Consider the following 16,352-nt stretch of genomic DNA (forward strand, 5'->3'; position numbering starts at 1 on the left):
AATCCAAAGAAAACAAAATACCAAAAAATACAAGAGCATAAGCAAGGCACACGGGACAGAGGAAACAAACCATAGGTAGCACAAAGACTCCGTGACTAGGGACCAAACTGAGGGAGTATATATACACAAAACTAAATGGGAAACGGGTGACACTAATGAGGACAAACAGGCAATCAACACAAAACACAGGAACAGTGGCGACCTCTAGAGGCCAAAACAAACACGACAAGATAAGGAAATAACAGCGGCCTCTAGAGGCCAAAACAGTCCCAGTCCTAACAAACGTGTAAAGTTATCAAGAAAACCACCAGTTATTTTTCATTAATATAACCTTTGATATATGAATGTCTTGCAAGATGAAGATGAAAAGGAAGAAGGGAATTTAATTTCAATAGCACAAATTTCCAAGTGTGCAAATAATTTGGAGAAAAACTGAATGAAAAAATGAATCTCATACTCGTCTCGTCTTCTTCCGCTTTATCCGGGACCGGGTCGCGGAGGCAGCAGTCTAAGCATGGAAGCCCAAACTTCCCTCTCCCCAGACACCTCGGTCAGCTCCTCGGGAAGAACACCGAGGCGTTCCCAGGCCAGCTGAGAGACATAGTCCCTCCAGCGTGTCCTGGGTCTTCCCCGGGGCCTCCTCCCGGGGGGACATGCCTGGAACACTTCCCCAGGGAGGCATCCTGGAGGCATCCGAAAAAGATGCCCGAGCCACCTCAGCTGGTTCCTCTCGATGTGGAGGAGCAGCGGCTCTACTCCGAGCTCCTCCCGAGTGACTGTGCTTCTCACCTTATCTCTAAGGGAGCGCCCAGCCACCCTGTGAAGGAAACTCATTTTGGCCACTTGTATCCGCAATCTTGTTCTTTCGGTCATTACCCAAAGCTCATGACCATAGGTGAGAGTCGGAACATGGATCAACCAGTAAATTGAGAGCTTCTCCTTTTGGCTCAGCTCCTTCACCACGATGGACCGGTAAAGCGACCGCATCACTGCAGAGGCTGCACCGATCCGCTTGTCGATCTCACGCTCCATCCTTCCCTCACTTGTGAACAAGATCCCGAGATACTTAAACTCTTCCACTTGAGGCAGGACTTCTCCACCAACCTGGAGAGGGCAAGCCACCCTTTTCCGGTCGAGAACCATGGCCTCGGACTTGGAGGTGCTGATTCTCATCCCAGCCGCTTCACACTCGACTGCAAACCGCCCCAGTGCATGCTGGAGGTCCTGGTTTGAAGAAGCCAACAGGACAACATCATCCGCAAAAAGCAGAGATGAAATCCTGTGGTTCCCAAACAGGATTCCTTCCGGCCCCTGGCTGCGCCTAGAAATTCTGTCCATGAAAATTATGAACAGAACCGGTGACAAAGGGCAGCCCTGCCGGAGTCCAACATGCACTGGGAACAGGTCTGACTTACTGCCGGCAATGCGAACCAGACTCCTGCTCCGTTCGTACAGGGACCGGACAGCCCTTAGCAAAGAGCCCCGAACCCCATACTCCCGAAGCACCCCCCACAGAATACCACGGGGGACATGGTCGAATGCCTTCTCCAGATCCACAAAGCACATGTGGACTGGTTGGGCAAACTCCCATGAACCCTCGAGCACCCTATGAAGGGTATAGAGCCGGTCCAGTGTTCCGCGACCAGGACGAAAACCGCATTGTTCCTCCTGGATCCGAGGTTCAACTATTGGTCAAATTCTCCTCTCCAGTACCCTAGAGTAAACTTTCCCCGGGAGGATGAGAAGTGTGATTCCCCTATAATTGGAGCACACTCTCCGGTCCCCTTTCTTAAAAAGAAGGACCACCACCCCAGTCTGCCACTCCAGAGGCACTGTCCCCGACTGCCACGCGATGTTGCAGAGGCATGTCAACCAAGACAGCCCCACAACATCCAGAGACTTGAGATACTCAGGGCGGATCTCATCCACCCCCGGTGCCTTGCCACCAAGGAGCTTGCAAACCACCTCAGTGACTTCGGCTTGGGTAATGGACGAGTCCACCTCTGAGTCATCAGCCTCAGTCTCCTCAATGGAAGACATGACGGTGGGATTGAGGAGATCCTCAAAGTATTCCTTCCACCGCCCGACAATGTCCCCAGTCGAGGTCAACAGCTCCCCACCCGCACTGTAAACAGTGTTGGCAGAGTACTGCTTCCCCCTCCTGAGGCGCCGGACGGTTTGCCAGAATTTCTTCGAGGCTGACCGATAGTCCTTCTCCATGGCCTCCCCGAACTCCTCCCAGTTCCGAGTTTTTGCCTCCGCAACTGCCCGAGCTGCAGCACGCCTGGCCTGCCGATACCCATCAGCTGCCTCAGGGGTCCCGGAGGTCAACATGGCCCGATAGGACTCCTCCTTCAGCTTGACAGCATCCCTTACTTCTGGTGTCCACCACCAGGTTCGGGGATTGACGCCACGACAGGCACCGGAGACCTTGCGGCCACAGCTCCGAACAGCTGCGTCCACAATGGAGGTAGAGAACATGGTCCACTCAGACTCAATGTCCCCCGCCTCCCTTGGAAGCTGGGAAAAGCTCTCCCGGAGGTGGGAGTTAAAGACCTCCCCAACAGAGTGCTCGGCCAGACGTTCCCAGCAGACCCTCACCATACGTTTGGGCCTGCCAGGTCTGTCCAGCTTCCTCCTCCGCCAGCGGATCCAACTCACCACCAGGTGGTGATCAGTTGACAGCTCAGCCCCTCTCTTCACCCGAGTGTCCAAGACATAGGGCCGGAGATCAGATGAAACGACAACAAAGTCTATCATCGACCTCCGACCTAAGGTGTCCTGGTGCCACGTGCACTTATGGACACCCCTATGCTCGAACATGGTGTTTGTTATGGACAAACCGTGACTAGCACAGAAGTTCAATAACAAAACACCACTCGGGTTCAGATCGGGGAGGCCGTTCCTCCCAACCACGCCCCTCCAGGTGTCACTGTCGTCGCCCACGTGAGCATTGAAGTCCCCCAGTAACACAATGGAGTCCCCAGTCTGAGCACCCCTCAGTACCTCTCCCAGGGACTCCAAGAAGGCCGGATACTCTATACTGCTATTTGGCCTGTAGGCACAAACAACAGCAAGAGCCCTGTTCCCATGTCCCAACAGCTAGCCGCTGTGTCCGGGGATCAGGTCATCGAGGCCCCTGCCTTCGACTGCCACCCAATCCACACTGCACCAGTCCCCTACTGCTACCTCTGTGGGTGGTGAACCCACAGGAGGTCGGGCCCACGTCACCTCTTCGGGCTGAGCCCAGCCGGGCCCCATGGGCAAAGGCCCAGCCACCAAGCGCTTGCATACGAGCCCCAACCCCAGGCCTGGCTCCAGGGTGGGGCCCCGGCTGCGCCATACCGGGCGACGTCATGGTCCTTGATGGTTTCTCCATAAGGTTTTTGGTGAACTGCTCTTGGTCTGGCCTGTCACCTAGGACCTGTCTGCCTTGGGAAACCCTGACAGGGGCATAATGCCCCCGACAACATAGCTCCTAGGATCATTCAAGCACACAAACCCCTCCACCACAATAAGGTGGCAGTTCTAGGAGGGGGAATCTAATACAGAATCTAATACTGTAAGGCAAAATTGTCACGCTTCCAGGCTCACTCAAGACTCCACTTCCCACAATCCCCCTCACACACCAGTCACTACCACGTGCACTCCGTCAGCTAACCCAGAGCCACTTCCTTGGAGTGGTTCCCCCAAATTCTAATCCCCATCACCTGTACCTTTTTGTTTGTCTCTATTTATACCCCTTTTTTTTGTTTCCACAGTATTGCCTCTACATTTCATGAGCCTACTGAGCATTGTTATTCTGATTCTTCACCTGTGTATGACCCTTTTTGCCTTCCGTTTTTTTCCCCCATTTCATCTAGCCCTTGTGTGTGTTTGTCCATTTCTCTTGCTTCTCGTTTTTCAATCCTTGCCTGTTTCCCGATCACGATTTGCCTAGCCCTTGTGTTTAGATTGCCTGTGTTTATCAATTCCTGGTTCTTGGACTCTTGCCTGTTTCCTGACCACAATTTGTCTCGCCCTCATTACTGTTTTGGATCTCTTGGTATTGACCTGGCCTGGCTTTTGTACATTGTCTTTTTGTATTAAAACCTTGAGTTCGTTAACAATCTGCGAGTGTCTGGTTTGTCACAGCCATGTTACAGAATACTGTGCCATCATGCAGACTGCGGATTACACGGAGTTACAGGTAGTGCTTAGCAGCCAAGGACAGATGCTGGGACAACATCACCAGCATTTTGACTCCGTGACTCAGTCCATCCAGACTCTTACACAACAGCAAGGTAAGCAGCAAAAACAGTTGGTGCAAATTGATGAAAGTATGAGAGAAATCACCATCCAACTCCAACGACTCAGCTCCTCTGGCTTGCTGATGGTTACCAACCAAGCTGCTCCCCTCACGGCTGTTACTAGTTCATTCATTGTCAGTAAACCTGATAAATTTGATGGCTCACCTAATCAGTGTAAAGGGGTTTTATTATAATGTTTGATATTTTTCATGAATTCCCCTCCAAGCTCTGACAAGGCTCGTATTTTTTTTAATGATTTCTCGCCTTACGGGTAAGGCCTTAGATTGGGCTACTGCGGTTTGGCCCATACTCCAATCCAACACTTATGACCATTTTGTTAAAGAGTTTAAAGTGGTCTTTGATCACGCCAATGAAGGCCGCTTTCAAGGGGAATTACTCATCTGACTACATCAGAGTCATCGCTCAGTTTCTGATTACGCTTTGGGATTTCGCACTCTTGCAGCTGGGAGTGGTTGGAATGAGCCTGCATTACTAGTGACATTTCGCAACGGACTGAACTCAGAAATCCTAGCGGAAATGGCTTGTAAGGATGACGGTCTTTCACTAGAAAAGCTGATTTCATTGGTCATTCGCCTAGACCAACTGAAGCATGGGAGAGGTCTTCGTAAATCACCTTATGGTTCCAGCTGCTGCACTGACTCCTCACCACTTGTATCCACTTACAACCCAGACTTGTGAGGATCCAGAATCCCTAGAACCTATGCAGTGTGACTCATTTCAGTTGTTTCCAGAGGAACGGCACCGACATCTCCATGATGGGCTGTGTCTCTATTGTGGAACCGCCGGTCACATTCTACATGACTGTCAGATCCGTCGACACAGAATGCCAACCCTGGCAAAGTGCGTGGAGCCTACTCCACACGTTAATGTGGTGAGTACACCCACTAAGGGGCTGGTCTCCAAGTCCTTTCTCCTACCCGTGGCAGTTAACTGCCCTCAGTCTGTCTGTGTTCTCAGCACTAATTGATTCCGGAGCTAAAGGGGACTTCATTCATGCTGAGCTGGTGGAGCAACTCCAGATTCCTATGGAGCTACTGGAAATGCCGCTGAGAATGACTGACTGCTGTTGATGGGGATCCCATGGGAGAAGGACTTGTTAACCGGGTCACAAAACCCATTAATATGGCTGTCAGTGCATTACATTCAGAAGAGATTTGTTTTTATGTACTGAATTCTTGAGTATGTTATCATTTTAGGTTTGCCCTGGCTTAGAAAACATAACCCCATCATATCTTGGTCTGATAAAGAAATACTCTCGTGGTCCAGTTACTGTTATGACCACTGTCTAGCACTTCCCACAGTTGTTATCGTCAACAACTATAGAAAGCCCCCTGAATATAATGACCTATTAGAAGTATTTAGCAAGAAAAGTGCTACCAAACTTCCCCCTCACAGAGAATTTGACTGTTCTGTTGTGTTAATAGATGATGCTGTTCCACCTACGTCTAGGATTTATCCACTCACTCAGGCGGAAGAGAGCGCGATGGAGGAGTATGTTCAGGAGGCCTGAGAGCAGGGTTTCATCTATCCTTCAACATCTCCTGCAGCTGCAGGGTTCTTTTTCGTCAACAAAAAGGATGGGGGACTTGGGCCCTGCACTGATTATTGTGGGCTAAATCAGATCACTAAACCCTCTTCTTACCCGCTGCCTTTAGTCCCCATAGCACTAGAACAACTTCGTGAAGCATCTATATTCACAAAACTTGACTTAAGAAGTGCATACAATTTAGTCCGCATCAAAGAAGGTGACGAATGGAAAACTGCATTTCTTACCACTAGGGGGCACTACGAGTATTTAGTAATGCCCTTTGGGTTGTGTAATGCCCCATCCATATTCCAAGAGTTCATAAATGATGTTCTTACATCTTGATTTATTCCCCTAATCTTGAAACACATATTCGTCATGTTCGTTCTGTCCTTAAGCGTCTGCTTGAAAACCAGCTGCATGTTAAAGGGGAGAAGTGTGAATTTCATTTCCTTTCTACTTCTTTCCTAGTCTACGTCATCAGTCCAGAGGGTGTCGTTATGGATGATAAGAAGGTAGAAGCCGTAACTAATTGGCCCGTCCCGATTTCCATAAAGGAACTCCATTGATTTCTTGGGTTTGCTAATTTCTACCATCGTTTCATTTGCAATTTCAGTAGTCTAGCAGCTCCTCTTACCAACTTATTGAAGGGAAATGCCAAAAAGCTCTCATGGAATCCCCGGGCGCAGGAAGTGTTCGAATCCCTCAAGGTAGCCTTCACCTCTGCTTCCATTCTGAAGCATCCTGACCCCACTCAGCATTTTGTGGTGGAGTGGATGCCTCTGAGGTAGGCACTGGAGCTGTGCTGTCCCAGCGCATAGGTGATCCGTGTAAATTATGTCCGATAGCCTTCTACTCCCATAAACTGACCCCTGCTGAACGTAATTACGGTATAGGAGATGGAGAGTTGCTGGCCATGAAACTTCCTTTCGAAGAATGGCGCCATTGGCTAGAGGGAGCTACACATCCCTTCCTAGTGTTAATGGATCATAAAAACCTTGAATATTTATGGTCAGCTAAACGGCTCAACCCCTGTCAGGCTCGGTGGTCACTATTCTTCTCTCAATTTAATTCTTCCATTTCTTATCATCCCGGTTCCCATAATACTAAAGCAGATGCCCTTTCTCATATATATCCCAGTCCCAAGTCCTCCCCTGAGGTGGTTCATATACTACCCTTGTCAGTTGTGGTCGCCCCTATTAGATGGGAAATAGATGGGCGGCATGGTGGTGTAGTGGTTATCACCGTCACCTCACAGCAAGAAGGTTCTGGATTCGAATCTTGTGGCCAACAGAGGCCTTTCTGTGTGGAGTTTGCATGTTCTCCCTGTGTCTGCGTGGGTTTCCTCCGGGTGCTCCGGTTTCCCCCACAGTTCAAAGACATGCAGATTGTACAATGGGACCACTGTAATTGGTGCAAACTGTAGTGGTTTCCAAGCCTGTGTGTGTGTGTATCTTGCTATAGCAAAAAGCTATTAAATTAAAATTAGACGAAGAGATCGACCAAGAACTATCTGTCACTCTTGCCCCTGAATCTTGCCCTGTAAAGAGGAAGAATGTACCCACTCAATGCAGGGACAAGTTAATTACGTGAGCCCACTCCTCATTGACTTCTGCCCTTCTGGGAGAGACACGTATGCACCAGTTATTGTCTGGCAGATATTGGTGGGAAAATATGCTATCAGATATCCAAAGATTTGTCTCCTCGTGCACCACCTGTTCAAAGTGCAAAACACCCCAAACTCTCCCTGCCAGTAAACTCATGTCCTTACCTGTCCCTTCTTGGCCATGGTCACATATAGCGGTAGACTTTGTTACTGACTTGCCCCCCTCACAGAACTACACAGTCATTCTGATCATTGTTGATAGGTTCTCACGAGGAGTTAGATTTATAATAATAATAATAATACATTTTATTTATAAGCGCCTTTCATGACACTCAAGGACACTTTACAAGAATAAAACAGATAAAATAAACAATTTACAAAATGCAATTTACAGGGAATAAGCTAAATAGCAGATAGAAACTAAACAGCAAAAATAAGAAAAAAGAGAAAAACAATGCAAATTACAAAGAATAGGCTATTTTGAACAGGTAAGTTTTGAGTATAGATTTTAAAAGAAGAGAGTCAATATTACAGATATGAGGTGGAAGGGAGTTCCAGAGTTTAGGAGCAGAGCAGCTGAAAGCTCTGCTCCCCATGGTGCTAAGGCAGGCAGAGGGCATGGTGAGATGTACTTAACTGGGAGCCAGTGGAATTGTTGTTGGACAGGGGTAATGTGGTGGAATGAGGGAGTTTTGGAGATAATGCGAGCGGCTGCATTCTGGACCAGTTGAAGCTTGTGGAGGGATTTGTGAGGGAGGCTTAAAGGAGAGAATTACAATAATCAATACGGGAGGTGACAAGGCTGTGAACAAGGATAGACGTGAGGGAGGGGTGGAGATGATTAATATTACGAAGATGGAAATATGCAGACTGGGTTATATTACTGATGTAAGATTGAAAAGATAATGAGCTATCGAGGATGACACCCAGACTCTCAACCTGAGGGGAGGGGGAAACTAAGGAGCTGTCGATTGTGATGGAGGAACTGTCAACTTTGGATAGTGTGGATTTTGTGCCAAAAAGAAGAATTTCAGTTTTGATGCTGTTAAGTTTTTTAGAAAGTTTGAGGTGAACCAGGATTTTATTTCAGATAAGCAGTTAGAAAGGGAAGAGGGCGGGAACGTGGAATTTGGTTTGTTGGATAGATAGAGCTGGGTGTTATCCGCATAGCAGTGGAAATGGATATTGAATTTACGGAATATATTGCCAAGGGGAAGAAGGTAAATAATGAAGAGAAGGGGTCCCAGGACAGATCCCTGGGGCACACCTGAGGAAACTGGGGACGACTGGGATCTGAAGGATTTGAGTTGGATGAACTGAGTGCGGCCTGAGAGATAGGAGTTAAACCAGTCAAGTGCGGTGTGATTGATGCCAATGGAAGATAATCCGTTAAGGAGGATGGTGTGAGAAATTGTCAAAGGCCACGCTCCGATCAAGAAGGATAAGAATAGAAAGTAAACTGGAATCAGCTGCCATAAGGAGGTCGTTGGTGACTTTTATGAGAGCAGTTTCTGTGCTATGGTGGGGGCGGAAACCAGACTGGAATTGTTCATAGAGGCTATTTTGGGTTAGATAAGAGTGAAGTTGAGTGGCTATAATTTTTTTCAAGTATTTTGGAGATGAAAGGTAGGTTAGAGATGGGGTGGAGGTTATTAAAATTATTGGTATCTGAGCCAGGTTTTTTCAGAATAGGGGTAACAGCTGCTGTTTGGAAGAGTGTAGGAGCAATTCCAGTAGTGAGTGAGGAATGGATGATGGCAGTTATGAGGGGGGGCAGAGAGGAGAGGCAAGATTTGGCCAGAGCTGTAGGGAGAGGATCTAGCTGACATGTAGAAGGCTTAGATTTACAGATGAGGTCATAGATGACAGATGCATCTGGGAGTTGGAAACAGGAGAATGGCTGACAGTGTGAGAGAGGTTCAGAGGAGGAGAGAGAAAATCAGGACTTAAGTTCTGGTGGATTTTATGAATTTTCTCACTAAAAAACAGCATTAGAGAATTACAGGTGTCAATTGAGTAAAGATGGGGGGGGGAGTCTGGAGGTTGGAGGATTTTGTTTAATAGAGAAAAGTGTTTTGGTGTTCCCTTCATTGGAGCAGATTAAACCAGAGTAATAAATGGATCTTGTTTGAGTGACTGAATCCTTATGTAATATGTGAGTCTTGTGCATTTCCTTATGAATAGTAAGACCAGTTTTTCTATGGACTCACTCGAGCTGACAAGCTTTGGCTTTCATTGACCGGAGTTCAGGGGTAGACCAGGGGGCAGATTGAGAGAAGGAAACAGACAGTTTTTACTGGAGCAAGAGAGTTGAGAATGATGTTTAAACCACTGTTATAGTGAGCAACCAGTTCATTTGGCGAGGATAAATTGTCTGGGATCAGAATATTGTCAAGGCTGGAGATGAGGACATCCATATTAATGTCTTTGATATTCCTAAATGAGATGAGACGTGGTGGCTTGGTTGTGGAGAGGCAGAGTGTAATGTTAAATGAGAGGAGGAAATGATCAGTTATGTGGAGTTCATCAGTTGTGCAATTTGAAGGGGTGAGACCAGAACAACAAATTAAGTCCAGAGTATGTCCTTTTGTGTGAGTGGGAAAATCAATGAATTGATGAAATCCAAAATTCTCAAGGCAGGATGAAAAGTCTTTGGTGAGAGGAAGATTACTGCTGTCTATGTGGATATTGAAATTCCCCAACAATAGTACGTTTGAGAGAGTAGATAAATGAGTGAGTAGAGAGGCAAAATCAGTTAAAAAGTCATTGTGTGGCTTAGGAGGATGGTAAACTGTGGCGACAATGGTGGGGGTGGGACCAGACAGTTCGCACAGTAAACATTCCAATGAACTGAATGCAGGCACAGATACTGGGAAGAGTTTCCAATTCTCGCGGTGAATTATTGCGAGACCTCCTCCGCGACCTACGCCATGGGGTTGACGGACATAAACCCAGTAGGAGTGGAGTCGTTAAGTTGTGAAAAGTCGTTGGGTTGTCGCCATGTTTCAGTTAGCCAGAGAAAGTCAAATGGTCAGTGAGGAGATCTTGAATAAGATGTCCCTTGCTCGTAAGTGAGCGGATGTTAAGAAGACCAAAGTTGACAGTGGTGTTGTTTGGCAGTAGCATTAGCTGGCCTAGCTAGGCTAGCTAACGCACTGTGGTTAACAACCCGGCTGGTGTTCCTGGGAGGGCGACAAGTGGTAGACCAGAAGGATTTAATTGCTGTAGAGCTGTCGAGATGAAAATTCCGGCGAGACCCACAATGGGTGTATCTCAGGCAAGGCAGAAGAGCGATGTCCGGGTGCAGATACAGCGCTGCTGGCGGAGGCTCAGACAGGTGACAGCGAAGCCGGAGGAGTTCAGCAGCGGTGTATTGGAGTAGACCTGCCACAGATTGATGGAAGAGGGACAGGAAAATCCAGGCAAGTGCAGACCGGATGTACGTCTTGCTCGCCCACATTGTGGTGAGCCAAGCAGATGGTGTGTCAAACCGGATGGCGTGTCAGTTGGGCTACTTTTAGCCCATTCACACACAAACACACAGTAGTGACAGCAGAATCGACGATTATCCAAGGGTAGGGAATGAATGAATGAATGAATCTCCCTTGTACGCAGTCACAGTCCGTTTGGCCGAAAACAGTTTAAAAAAAAAAGTTAAATTACCGGTGAGTAACGGCAGCAAGCTGCACCAGCGTCCACTTGACCCAGAAGTCGTTACAGGCCTATGTTAATTTATCCCTTTCGTTAGCCTACCTACCACCTTTCAGACAGCTGAAGCCCTTTTTAACTATGTGTTCCATATATTTGGTATTCCAGAAGATCTAGTATCTGGTCGAGGGCCTCAATTAACCTCTCATGTATGGTCAGCATTTTTTGAGAGACTGGGAGTTAGCGTCAGTCTCATCTCCGGTTACCATCCCCAGTCTAATGGTCAATGTGGAAAGGGTCAACCAAGAACTGGGAAAGTTTTTGAGAATGTACTGTCATGGTAATCAAACCGACTGGTCAAACTATTTGCCCTGGGCAGAAATGGCTCAAAACTCGTTAACCAGCTCTCCTATGGGGCTCACACCCTTTCAATGTATGCTGGGTTACCAACTTCCCTTAATGCCATGGTCTGCCACGCCCTCTGATAATCCAGCTGTTGACAGCTGGATGCAACAGAGCGAGCAGGTCTGGGAACAGATCCACCAGCGGATCAAGAACGTCCTCCGCCGACACGAGGCTGGTGGATCGTCATAAAGGTGACACACCTACCTACCTCCCTGGGGACCAAGTGTGGCTGTCAACCTGGGACTTCAGGTAGAAAGGGAGGTAGAAAATTATTGCCCAAATACATTGGTCCATTTAAAATTTTCCAGTGTATTAATAAGGTTACTTACAAACTAGATCTGCCTGTGCATTACCATGTTTCTAACTTGTTTCATGTATCTCTCTTGAAACCTGTTGTCTCAGGTCCGTTGGACGAGGCCACACCCGATGTCGCGCCCCCACCTCCGGTGTACACAGAAGGTACCCCGGTGTATGCTGTCTGCCGGTTGCTGGACTCCAGAAGGAGAGGAGGGACTCTGCAGTACCTAGTGGACTGGGAGGGCTATGGGCCTGAGGAGCGTAGCTGGGTTTCTGCACGAGATATCCTGGATCCGAGGTTGGTGGAGGAGCTCCATCAGCGTCATCCAGAGAAGCCCGCACCTTGGCCTAGGGGCCGTCCCAGGCACCGTGTGTCCAGCTCTCCTGGCAGTCTGCGCAACAGGGGTTCCAGAGGTCGTCCATGGCGACGGCCCTCTGTCCAGCACCGCGGCAGTTCTGGTAGCTCACTCAGGAGTGTCCCCGGCAGTGTGGGTGGCGGTCGTCGTGGTTGTCCTCATCCCTTGGGGGGGTACTGTCATGCTTCCGGGCTCACCCAACACTCAGGATTCCACTTCCCACAATCCCCCTCACACACCAGTCACTACCACGTGCACTCAGTCAGCCAACCCAGAGCCACTTCCTCGGAGTGGTTCCCCTGAGTTCTAATCACCATCACCTGTACCTTTTTGTTTGTCTGTATTTATACCCCTTTGTTTTTGTTCTTTGCACAGTATAGCCTCTACGTTTCGTAAGCCTACTGAGCACTGTTATTCTGATTGTTCACCTGTGTATAACTCATTTTGCCTTCTGTTTTTTTCCTGTTTCGCCTAGCTCTTGTTTGTTCGCCTGTTTCTCTTGCTTCCCGGTTTTTCGATCCTCGCCTGTTTCCCGATCACGATTTGCCTAGCCCTTGTGTTTAGATTGTTTGTGTTTACTGATTCCTGGTTCTTAGACTCTTGCCTGTTTCCTGACCACGATTTGTCTAGCCCTCGTTACTGTTTTGGATCTCTTCGTAATGACCTGGCCTGGCTTTTGTACATTGTCTTTTTTTATTTAAAACCTTGAGTTCATTCACAATCCGCGAGCGTCTGGTTTGTCCCAGCCACGTTACAAAAATGTTTTAATGCTTGGCTATGTGAAAAACAGCTCACCACTGACTTTAAACTAATCGAAAATTCAGAGCTAAGGCTAGTATTACAGGTTTTTATGGATCCATTTGGCTCATCTTCGACATCCATGGAATTTGACTCGGAATTTGTTAAAAAAAAAAATCTGACAACACTACCCCAAAAACTGAGATTTATTAAATAACGTCTGGTATGAAATCTAGTTACATTTTGGGCAGCGGGGCAAGGAGGGCAACAGACATCTGCAACCAGGCTTGTTTTTTCTGAAGCAAGGTAAAAATGCTAGAAAATATTTTACTATAACATTCAACAAGAAAACAGAAAAACACAAAATTCTAAACACTGGAATGAGACCAGGAAAATCGGATGGATGCTATGTTTGATGGGCCTGGTGATCTCCTGTGTTGAATCGCCTGCCTGGAGAAATAATTTACCAAAATTCTTCCCAACACAAAAGTGCTCTACTGCAGCTCAAACAGTTAACAACTTCTTTTGGCTGCTCCCGATTAGGGGTCGCCACAGTGGATCTTTCGTCTCCATTGCTCCCTGTCTTCCGCATCCTTCTCTACCACACCTGCCACTTTCATGTCCTCTCTCACCACATCCATGTATCTCCTCTTTGGCCTTCCTCGTTTTCGTTTGCCTGGCAGCTCCATCCTCAACATTCTCCTTCCCTCATGCTCTGCATCTGTTCTCAGTATGTGCCCATACCATCTCAGTCTCATCTCTCTTAGCTTAATTCCCAAGCTCTCCACATGTGCTGTCCCTCTGATGTGCTCGTTCCTTATCCTGTCCAACCTTGTCACTCCCATCGCAAACCTTAACATCCTCAACTCCGCCATCTCCAACTTTGCCTCCTGTCTCTTCGTTAAGGGTACGGTCTCCAATCCATACATCACAGCTGGTCTCACTACTCTTATACATCTTACCTTTCACTTTTGCTGGGACTTTCCTATTACAAATTACTCCCGAAATCCTTCTCCAACTGCTCCCCCTGCCTGCACTCTCTTTCTCACCTCACTATCGCAGCCCCAATTTTCCTGTACAGTTGACCCCAGGTACTTGAATTCACCAACTTTCTTTACGTCTACTCCTTGCATCTTCACTACACTCTCATCTCCATTCTCATTGATGCACATGTATTCTGTTTTGCTACTGCTCACCTTCATTCCTCTTCATTCCAATGCATACCTCCATCTCTCCAAACCCAACTCAACCTCCTTTCTACTTTCACTACATATCACAATATCATCCGCAAACATCATGTTCCATGGTGACTCCTGCCTCACTTCGTCTGTCAAGCTGTCCATCGTGATGGCAAACAAAAAAGGACTCAAAGCAGATCCTTGATGGAGTCCCACCTTCACCTTGAACCATTCAGTTGTTCCAACTGCATACCTCACTGCTGTATCACTGTTCTCATACATGTCTTGCACCACTCTAATATACTTCTCATTCACGCCACTCTTTCTCATACAATACCATAACTCATCTCTTGGCACTCTATCGTATGCCTTCTCCAGGTCTACACACACACAATGTAGCTTTCTCTGGCCTTCTCTGTACTTCTCCATTAACATTCTTGAAGCAAAAATTGCATCCAACATGTTCTTCCTTGGCATAAACCCATACTGCTGTTCACAGATTGCTACCTCTCTTCTCAGTCTCGCCTCCAATACCCTTTCCCATAGCTTCATGGTGTGGTTCATCAGTTTTATTCCTCTGTAATTACTGCAGCTCTGTACATCTCCCTTATTCTTGTATATTGGGACTAGCACACTCTCCATTCATTTGGCATTTTCTCATTCTCTAGGATCTTATTAAACAATCTCGTTAGGAACTCCACAGCTGTCTCACCCACACATCTCCAAGCCTCAATCGGGATACCATTTGGTCCGACTGCTTTCCCAGTCTTCATTCTTTTCATGGCTTCCCTCACCTCATCCTTACTAACCAACTCTGCTTCCTGATTTGCTGTCTCCAATAAATCTGACCTTTTCTCTCTTGGATTCTCCTCATTTAATAAATCCTCAAAGTACTCTTTCCACCTTCTTAATACACTCTCTTTGTTTGTCAGCACATTTCCATTTACATCTTTCATCACACTTACTTGCTCTACATCCCTCGCTTCCCTGTTTCTCTGCCTAGCTAGTCTGTACAGCTCAAACAATTAAACACATGAGACAAAAATATTATACTTGGTCATTTATTTATTGAGGAAAATGATCCACTATTACATATCTGTGAGTGGCAAAAGTATGTGAATCTATGCTTTCAGTATCTGGTGTGACCCCCTTGTGCAACAATAACTGCAACTAAATGTTTCCGGTAACTGTTGATCAGTCTTGCACACCAGCTTGGAGGAATTTTAGCCCATTCCTCCATACAGAACAGCTTAAACTCTGGGATGTTGGTGGGTTTCCTCACATGAACTGCTCGCTTCAGGTCCTTCCACAACATTTCGATTGGCTTAAGGTCAGGACTTTGACTTGGCCATTCCAAAACATTAACTTGATTCTTCTTTAACCATTCTTTGGTAGAATGACTTGTGTGCTTAGGGTTGTTGTCTTGCTGCATGACCCACCTTCTCTTGGGATTCAGTTCATGGACAGATGTCCTGACATTTTCCTTTAGAATCCACTGGTATAATTCAGAATTCATTGTTCCGTCAATGATGGCAAGCCGTCCTGGCCCAGATGCAGCAAAACGGGCTCAAACCATGATACTGCCACCACCATGTTTCACAGATGGGATAAGGTTCTTATGCTGGAATGCAGTGTTTTCCTTTCTCCAAACATGACGCTTCTGATTTAAACTAAAAAGTTCTATTTTGATCTCATCTGTCCACAAAACATTTTTCCAATAGCCTTCTGGCTTGTCCACGTGATCTTTAGCAAACTGCAGACGAGCAGCAATGTTCTTTTTGGAGAGCAGTTGCTTTCTCCTTGTAACCCTGCCATGCACACCATTTGTTGTTCAGTGTTCTCCTGATGGTGGACTCATGAACATCAACATTAGCCAATGTGAGAGCGGCCTTCAGTTGCTTATAAGTTACCCTGGGGTCCTTTGTGACCTCGCCGACGGTTACACGCCTTGCTCTTGGAGTGATCTTTGTTGGTCGACCACTCCTGGGGGGAGGGTAACAATGGTCTTGAATTTCCTCCATTTGTACACAGTCTGTCTGACTGTGGATTGGTGGAGTCCAAACTCTTTAGAGATGGTTTTGTAACCTTTTCCAGCCTGATGAGCATCAACCACACTTTTTCTGAGGTCCTCAGAAATCTCCTTTGTTCATGCCATGATGCACTTCCACAAACGTGTTGTGAAGATCAGACTTTGATAGATTCCTGTTCTTTAAATAAAACAGGGTGCCCACTCACACCTGATTGTCATCCCATTGATTGAAAACAGCTGACTTTAATTTCACCTTCAAA

At 47.0% G+C, this 16,352-nt stretch overlaps 1 protein-coding gene across 5 annotated transcripts in view; it reads left to right on the plus strand.

Moving 5' to 3' along the window:
* abcc4 (ATP-binding cassette, sub-family C (CFTR/MRP), member 4) overlaps positions 1 to 16,352 on the plus strand; it is a 289,814-nt gene that overhangs the window by 201,738 nt on the left and 71,724 nt on the right. The gene's annotated exons all lie outside the window — the stretch shown is intronic.

Source organism: Neoarius graeffei, chromosome 4 (genome assembly GCF_027579695.1).
Source record: "Neoarius graeffei isolate fNeoGra1 chromosome 4, fNeoGra1.pri, whole genome shotgun sequence".
In the NCBI taxonomy this organism is placed as follows: Eukaryota; Metazoa; Chordata; class Actinopteri; order Siluriformes; family Ariidae; genus Neoarius; species Neoarius graeffei.